The sequence below is a fragment of the Hipposideros armiger genome, unplaced genomic scaffold (assembly GCF_001890085.2).
Source record: "Hipposideros armiger isolate ML-2016 unplaced genomic scaffold, ASM189008v1 scaffold_313, whole genome shotgun sequence".
Lineage (NCBI taxonomy): Eukaryota > Metazoa > Chordata > Mammalia > Chiroptera > Hipposideridae > Hipposideros > Hipposideros armiger.
In genome coordinates this window covers 2,101,257-2,110,867 of record NW_017731663.1, presented here as the reverse complement: position 1 = coordinate 2,110,867, position 9,611 = coordinate 2,101,257, and positions in this window count along the sequence as shown.

The window sequence follows — 9,611 nt, the reverse complement described above, 5'->3', positions numbered from 1 at the left end:
TCCTGCTGCCTGTTGGCAGCTCAGCAGCAGCTCAACTTGGGCACAACTCACTTGCCCATATGGATGTTGAACAGGCAGCCCTGTTGCTCAGTGCTCACGCTCTAAACAACTGAGCCACTCCTCTGGCCCCAGTAAGCAGTATATTTTGATAACACACCTCCTGGATATGTGAATACAAAGAACTATGTGATCTGTATGGGGATTAGAGTATACCAGACCTAAATTTTGAAGACCACTGATCACAATTATGTTTCTGGGAAGTGAAACAAAAATTGAGGCCTCAGTAAACTTAATACAGTGACTATGAAGTAATGAGGATATACTATAAGGTAAATAAATTTATGTTTACAGAAAACCAAATATAAAATATTAAATAAAATGATAATAAAATTAATGAGTATCTGGATCAGGTATTATGGGCATAAGTGAAAACTGAATGTATTTCCTATAATAAATTAAATTTAGGCAGTAATTGGTACCAGACAGCATTAACTATTTTTCCAACTGCTCAGGATTTTAGTCAATTATAAAAATACAACAGTTCTACCAGCACGTGGACTTGGGAACTTTTCTGGTTTGAGCAGCCAGGGTCCAAGGCCAAGGCCTGAGCATACAATCAGTCTTTGAGACCCTCCTCTGGACTTCCCAAGAAAGAAGGGGGAATAAGTGTGGGATAGTGTTTAAGGAAACACCTCTCCTGGGCTTCTCACTTTTTAACTAAACAAAATCCTTAAGCCAAAGGGCTGGGGCATTGAGCATGGAATTCTAGGTATTAGCTATTAGGTGAAGAAAGACATTCAACTCTCACAGGTCCATGATGTGCAAACAAATTTAGCAACAAGGATGACTCACAAGCCATCACTAAGCAGAGTAAAACAATCATAGCACTAGACATGTCCAACAATAGGAGAATATTTAGAGGATGTTTAATATGAACATATGGTCATGTAAAAATAATGTAGGTAAATATTTGTTGACACGACAAGTGAAAAAAATTGTATGGAGAAAAGCAGATTGAATACATTGTTTTCAATATAATCAATATAACCCTGTTTCTGTTAAATATACATAAATATATATATATATATATATATTTATAAAGATATATAGGAGACATGTACTAAAATATTAAATGATTATCTCTGACTTGTAGGATTACTTATTTTTCCATTTTACCACCATTTCTAATTTTTTAAACAACGAGCTTGGTTGTTTTATCATCTTTACTTTTTCAAATACAGAACACTACACATAATGTCTCTGAATAAAAATAATATTTTCATTTAAAATAAGCCCAAAGGGCCATACTCCCTTTCGCCCCCTACAGTAAGGAGAGATTCATGAGCAGCTTAGGAATTCATCAATTATTTATGTCTCCTAGTTCCAAATGTTGAGTATAGGAATCCAGGCTAAATAAAGCTGTGCTGCATCCCACGTTCCTCCATAGAGAAGACAGGAAATTTCCATGGTGCCAGACTACCAGGCAGATTTTCCAATGGCAGTAGGCTACTGTAGTTCCTTTCATTTCACCGTGGACACATATCGAGTAGCAAGATATTGTTTGAGGTAGGACAGACCGTGTTGCATCTCTCAGGTCATCTCACTGGATTCCTGCTGTTGCTGGCCACTGGGGTGGTCTCTGACACTTTAAAATTAGTTACTGACACAGATTCCTAAAAGCATAGCCTGGCTTTTAAAAGTAATTTCTGAGAAACAAAGTCACTTCAGCCTGAAGACCCAGCTTAGAAGTTGTGTACCAGCAGACAACAGTTTACGTAACAGTTTGTCTTTGTTCCTCTAGCCATATGTGACCTTTCCACTCCTTCCTGCTGACACCATCCCCAATAGAAAAATGCAATCTGCTTAGCCTAATGAGCCTCCTTCCCTCCTGAGCCTTAACAGACAATAATAACAGCAGCTGCATGACTTTTACTTAATGTAAATACTTTGTTTACTTTTGTATTTTATTTATGCATCTGTCCAGTGTTTGCACAGCTGTTTGATGTCTGTGTAACCCATAGGTTAGCCTTTGCTGATTTGATCTATCTTAAACGCTAAGCATTGAGAAATGAAGGAGCTCCCAGTTCACTTTTCCTTGCCCAGATACAGATGAGATCTTGAGAGTTCGTCATCTCCTTGAAGATATTTTTCTCCCTTGGCAAAGAGAAGTGCCAGAATCTCCTGATCTGCTCAGGGAAAACATGATCGTTGACTTTGTTTTCCTCGTAAAAGAACACCATTATACTATCAAGGTGATGCTGATGTCTGTCTCCCAAAGGATTTGGGGAGGGTAGGATGTGAGACCTAGAGCAGAAGCGGAGCTAGAAAATATGGAATGGATTGGGATGGGAAAATTGCTCTCTTACAGAGACTTACTTGCTCATCAAGAAACTGAGAAAAGGCTGGGTATTTGTGAAATGCCAGTGGTTTAGCTAATCAATATACTGGCCCTTAGCTTGAGTGACAGTTCCTGCATGTGGATTTCTTTTTGATGCTGTCTTCTTGTGGGTGTGGGAAGAGCTAACTGCCCAGGGTATAGTTACTGGAGGCAGTGGTAGAATGCAAATGCAAAATGCAAGGACCCCAGTCTTCTCCCCTCCAGCAGGGGAGGGGAGAAAAGAGGGTGGAAAGGGGTTTTTCTGTTTGGTTGGGCTTTCTCCTGCAATGTAAAGATAACATTCTTAAATACAATAATATTCTTGTCCAGTTTTGTGTCACCTGTCCATTAACATAGATTTATTAAAAAATAGATAACAAAGATCAAGTACAGGTTGCATTTTAGTCAGAATTTGACTCTGTGCCTCACTTTCTCTCAATAGTGCCTTATACTTGTTGATAAAGCCTTAGGTTGGCTATTGAAAGGTGCTCCACAAGCATGAAAAGCTTTGAATTACCTAAGTTATAACTTTCTCAGCTGCTTGACCCTTTCTATCATGCATGTAGTATTCTTTAATAAAATATTCTGTTGCCATGAGTAAGATGGTTGCAGTTGCTTTTTTGTTAAAATCCATCAAGAACTTAAGAGAAAGACTTTTAAAATTAGGTCATGACCCAGGAAAGAGTGAAGTAGGAAGTTTGCGTCTATTATCAGCTCTGCTTAAGACTGGCCTTTTATATCACTCTGAGGAGTAATCCTGTTTGTTTTCTGCTGTTTGTTTTACAGAGAGAAAAAAAGTCAAGTGAGGAACAGGGGGATAATATTTTGATAGGGTAGTTTTATTGTTTTGTCTGATACATTATGACCCTCTAACTCCCAGCATATCCAGGGATCATCGATACTTAAAGTTAAATACAAAGCAACTTCCAAAGCCAAGTGCAAGTGATTTTTAACAAATAAGAAAATGGTATATTGGATTATCTACTACAGTTCTTTTCAAGTTGCCCAGGAAACCTCATATCTACTGCATTAAGTTTCAGGAACATAGGTAATTCTCAGCCAACACGTATTTTGAATATAGCAGCGAAACACAGATGTTTTAGACCTTCTGAGATGCAGTAAATTCTGGAAACTGCAAGCCATAAAAGACAAAATCGTGGGAGGGGAATTGCAGGGAGCACCCTGGGAAATCAGCAGCCCTGGAGTTGAATGACCTCCCTTTGATCTCTGCTTTCCCAAGTCGTTTTCCCATGCACTTCCTCAGCACTGGTTTCAGTTCTTGAGATCTGTCAAGGCTTTGGGGTTGGGAGCATCACCCAGCAGCTGAGTAGAGTGCTGATTCAGGCACAGCTCTGAGAGGAGCAGAGCACTCACTGTGTTTACAGTGAAATGTGAGTGTGTGTAAATGTATGTGTGTGAGTGTTTTCTCGTGATGAATGACAACACCTCACCACTGTCGTGGCCACCAATGGGAAGTTTAGCTTCCTCCAAGTAACCTCAATTAAACGTACTTTTTTTTTTTTTTTTTTTTTTTTTTTTTTGCTTAAACAACAGAAATTTATTTTCTCACGGTCCTGGAGGGTGGAAGTCTAAGATCAATGTGTCAGCAAGATTAGTTTCTTCTGAGTCCTCTCTGGCTTGTAAATGACTCTCTTCTTCCTGTGCCTTCACATGGTTTACCCTTTGTGTGTCAAACATACATTTAAAATAAAGCAGCATGTTTGCTGGAGAAATAAAGCTTCAAAAAGTCTCCTAGATCTGATTCCCTTTCGAAAGTTTGAGGATCTCATATATTGAAATGTTTTTGTTGCCTCCTTTAACTCTTTCAGGAGCTTCCACATAATTTTGCTTGATCAGTGGAATCAATACTTTATATAAAAACTCAATGTGGGGCTGGCCGAGTGGCTCAGTTGGTTAAGAGCTCGCTCAAGAGTTTGAGCTCTGAGCAGCAGCGGTTCGAGTCCAGCCCGAGCTGAGCAGCCGCTGAGCTGCCAACAGGTAGCAGGATGGCTCAGCTAAAAAACCAAAAAAACCAAAAAAACCCCCAACTCAATGTGATTCCTTTAATTTCCTGGGCAAAGTTCACATCTGATTATAAAATGGATTTTGTGTTGTTCATGATGATGTTGGTACAGACCTCAGACAGTGGGTGGCATGCTCGGGTGTCTGAGGTCGCTTTGCTGCCTCACATATTTTTTTCTGACCATTTTAGAAATGCTCAGTGATTTTCTTATGTCTTTAGTTGTATTTTGAAAATACATTTCTCCCCTATTTTCAAAATATTAAACAAAGAAGTCTGGGAAGCATAATTATCATTGTTAATTTCCAAATTTCCTTTCTTCCAAAGCTTTTTCATAATAATTAAATTATTTTACTTTTTTGATACCCAACTAAAGAAGCAAGCAAGCAGGCTCATTTTACAGATGGAAACACAAAGATGTTAACTGAGTTGTTCATGGTTACATAGCAGGGCAAGGCAAATAACAAAAAGGACAACTAGCATCTCCTAAAATTTACCACCTTCTTTTCCAACATGGTGATTACTTCATTTGGGAATGAGAAGGCACTTCATGTAACTTGGTGTTAATTTTCTATGCCTTTAACTTCTACGTATCAAAACCTAATTGCAAGGTTAGACTATGATTTTGCCTTATAGGCATTACATTACTCATTTAATATGTGCCCCTCTCTGCTGAATCTTCAACTTGTCTCAGATTTTCAGTACACTTTGTTGTGATTTGATTTGCAGTGAATTGCAAATGATATAATTTTATAATTTGCAGTTGTCCCCACTTGTAATAAGTATAAAGATACATCCATAGCAATAAGCAGCAACAGAAAATAAGTGAGCATATCAATTCTGTACTTTAACAGTACTACTTATTATTTACCTGGCAAGGTGGAAACAAATGGTAAATAAACAAAGTCCCTGTCCTCATGGAGAATTTATTTTAGTAAAAAAGGCAAATAATAAATAATCGTTTGCAAACACAATCGTGGTGATAAGTGTTGTTAAAAAAAAAAAACCCACGGGGGCCGGCTGAGTGGCTCAGTTGGTTAAGAGCTCGCTCAAGAGTTTGAGCTCTGAGCAACAGCGGTTCGAGTCAGCCCGAGCTGAGCAGCCGTGAGCTGCCAACAGGTGGCGGGATGGCTCAGCTAAAAAAAAACAAAAACAAACAAACAAACAAACAAAAAACCCCACAAAACAAACAAAATGAAAACAGAGTAAGGGGACACAGAAGGGAAAACTATTTTAGATAGTAGTTGAGAAGGTTAATGTAAAAGCCAGGAAGAAGGGGCCCTCGCTGATTTAAGGAACAGAAGAATGCTGACCTTGGGAGCTGGAATAGAGTGACTGTTAAGAAGTAAAGACTAAAGAGGTGAATAAGAGCTGAGGGGACTTGCGAGGCTGGGGAAAGGACTTTGAATTTTATTATTGTGTGATTAGAAGCTTAGAGCACTGGAGAATTTTGAGCAAGGAGAATGACCTCTTATTATATTTTAAAAGAAATTCTTTGGTTGCTGAGTTGTGATTAGACCACAGAGGGGAAAAAATAAAAGCAGGGAGATCAGTTAGTCACCCAGGAGGGAGGTTATGGGGGTAGATGAGGGTGTTGATGGTTAAGAGGGAGGAGAGATTGAATTCAGTGCATGTTTTCAAAGTAGAACTGGAAGAATTTGCAGTTAATATGAATGTGGTGTTTGAGGAAAAAGAGGTGTTTTTGATCTGAGATGGGGAAGACTTGCAGGAAGCAATTTAGGGTTTTGTTTTTAATATGGAAAATCAAGAGTTCTGTCTTGGACACATTAAGTTTGAAATATCCAAGTAGAGATGTCACGTAGGCAGCTGGATATATGAGCCTGGAGTGCCGGGGAGAGGTCAAGGTTAATGATATACATCAGTGAATGAAGGCTATTTAAAGCCAAGGGCTGGAGAAGACTGCACTGGGAGAGAGTGTACAAAGAGAATGGGAAAGGCTGAAGGTCAGAGCCCTGGGGCAGTCAACATTTAGAATTCTGAAAGAGGAGGAGAAGTACTCAATAGAGGAGACAGCAATGGAGCTACTATTTGACTGAACCATTTAAGATCAGACATATAGACAGGTACAGCTGGTGTTAAGGTTTAAAGACTAGAAAAAAATATTTGTGGGAGAACAACAAAAGTTCTAAATTATCGTGATAGAGACTAATGAACCAGGAGAGACCAGGTGAGGAAAGAAGATGGGGAATGTATCCTTTCAAGGAATGCCCTAGGGATTTTTCACATCCTAGGAAAAGGACTACTGAGCCCTTCCTAAAATGTTGTCCAATAGTACAATAGTTTTTTGTTGTAAAGGGCTCAATGTTTCAAGAGGCTACTCCATGGGCATCCATATTAGCTAGAAGAATGCTACACAGAGACAACATGCCTTTTTCAAAAATCTATTTTGTTGTTCTGTTTTATGGGGACACAATATGGCACTAGCCCTTTGGGCAGGAAAAAACAAAATAAGGCAATGTCAAATGTCACTTTGGGAAAATGCTCTGTTAAGCCTGGCCAGGTCTCGGCAACTCATTTTTCTCAAGCCAGCTGTTGAGTATTCAATTTAGGGATGAAAATAAGTTTGCTCTCTCTCCCTTGCTCAATTCCTAGGCTCTCTCTAAAACTCAAGGTTAGGTGAGTGTTGCAGTCATCTGTGTGGCTGCCCTCCTTGCTGGCTCTATTTGTCTGCACCATGACTCTGCTTAGTGCCCAGAGGGGACTGCAGTGCAACAGATCCGAGATGCCAGGAGTGAGCCCAGATGCTACTGCCGGAAGACAACAGTGCCAAGGCCGAAAAAAGAGGCCAGGCTGAGGCCTCCAACAGTTTCAGATAGAGAGGGATTTGCCTTTTCTTTCCCCTTCTGCCCCTCATTTTGGGAATACTGAATCAAACCAAAACAAATGCAGTTATTGAACATTATTTTACAGCTGGATAGACTTTTTCTTTTTCAGGGAATCTTGCAATTTTGGAGATAAATGTATTGAATCACTAAGGGTATTATTAGGACAGAGGTAATTGGTTACAAACATCTGAAACAGCATGTTCAGACGGCTGCAGAGTTGCCCAGAAGTCACAACCTTCAGTTTATTTGTAGGTTTAGCAATAATAACTATTTATCCATAGGATATTTGGATGCTTCTTTCCAAGGAGAGGGTGTGATGGTTCCGAAGGAGAGTAGAAAGCATCAGCACCCTGGAGCTTGCTCAGACACCTCTGATGTTTGGAAAACGCATGTGGAATCCATTTCTTCTTTCTTTGAACTAGATATAATACCAATAGGAGAAAAGTTACCAAAATGTTTTGAGACTGTGAAGTAAAATGTCTGTCATCTAATGTATGCATAGATCCTAGCTCCTTTGTATATATATTACTCACCTCCATCAGCTGAGCATAAGCCATTTAACATTCAGCCACTACAGTTGAATTTTGGGGTGTGATGGCAAAACCCTGGGATGTGAAGGCTTTCCTAAAAGAATACAGAATGTTATTATCTTACTTGAGAGCAGCCAAGGGACTGGAGCCTTGGGCAAGACTTACTTCCCATGGTGACTTGATTTAATGTGCGATACTGACTTGCTCTTGACATCACAGGAGGTTTTATGTTTAATGCTCACCGACACCAGGAGCAGCGCAAGCTGCTGAATCCCTCTCTGCACGCTTGCCCCTCTCTGGCATAGGTGGCTCTTTGTGGCCAAAAGGTGAACCTATGGAATGGTTGCAGTTTGGAGGAAGAGTAATTTTTAAACTCTGGGTTTACGTTGAAGTTGAAGGTCTCTAGTTTTCCTCATTAACTTTGCTGTTTTCACCAGCACTCAGGAAGTGCCCATTAAGACTTTTATGGATCCTAAGCGCACCTGTTTCCAGTAGATGGCTATATCAAGATACATTTATTTAAAGTAGGCTTCTTTAAAATTTCCCATCCTAGTTTGTGCCTCTATGCAAACCTTCTCATTCCATTCCTTCCCTTGTTCTCTGCTAGAAAACATCTAGACTCTTGGTCTTTAAAGGAACGTTGATTATACTGAAGCTGGCAAGAGTGGGATTATTGTACAAGATCGCTCTCTAATATCTCTCCAGGATGTGGTGAAATCCTGCTTCGTGTACATGTCCTTGAAATTCTGCTAAGTGTGGTCAAGGCCATGTTTTATATTCAATGACTCCCATTGAAATGACTAAATGCTGAGCGGACCCAAATCACTGCAGTGACATTAGATGATGCAGTATTTGGCATCAGGTTTGAGGACTAGCAGTTAAATTGTGTAGGTAATTACCCCCCCCCCCCAATATTTAGATACCAAATGAGTCAGGAGTGAAAGGTGCATATATAAAAGAAAAAAGTGATAATAGATAATGGTAGAATGTCAAGATATATTCTGTTACATAGATGGTTATTTCAGGTGGAAGTGCTGCACAGCCTTTAGAGGCTGAACAAAAGGAATAGGGGAAGAACCAAGGTTACTGCCATCCACAGGCAGGGGTTCCCGGTGAATTCTTGCACGCATCTCCAAAATCTCTTTTCAGTCTGGCCACGCACCTTCAGGTTTGCTACTTTCACCCTTTCTTGTCCTACCTCTCCCCTGCCATGTCAGTTCCAATCTTCTGGTTCATAAGTCTGAATGAAGCAACCGAAGGAACTTTTAGGCCTCCCAATCCCAATAAAAAGCGATGAAAGTTGATTTTGGATCAAAATGCGCAAGAGATGGAGAGACGAGGATCTTCCTGACTTGCGGGAACGCCCCCTCGCCTCCCCCGCTCGGTGACAGTATTCAGGGGTCAGCTGGGAGTGGAAAGGAGCTACTGCCGTAGTCTCAGAGGAGGTCTCTTCCCAGTGTTACCGCTGCAGCGGCACGTTTCCCTTTTTTGCACCGCGGCACAATGCAGAAGCCGAAGCAACAGACCGCGCCCAAACCTCTGGGGCAGCATCGCAGGGCCCCTGACGCTCCAGGCCAACCCCTGCGCACCCCCACAGTGCACGTGCACTCCCGGGACAACGGCAGGCGAGGCCTGGGCGCGTCCCCGCTGCCCGCGGCCGCGCGCGCGCTCTGCCCGCCCCCCTCGCGCGTGCGCGTGCCCGCGGCCGCAGCGGCGCGCCTCTTCTCCCTGCTGCGGGCGTCGAGGTGCAGGAGGAGGCGGAGCGGAGGAGGCGGAGGCTGGGCAGGCGGCGGGCTCCGGCGGGCGCGCGCCGGTGAACGGGGCGGGGGCGGCCCGAG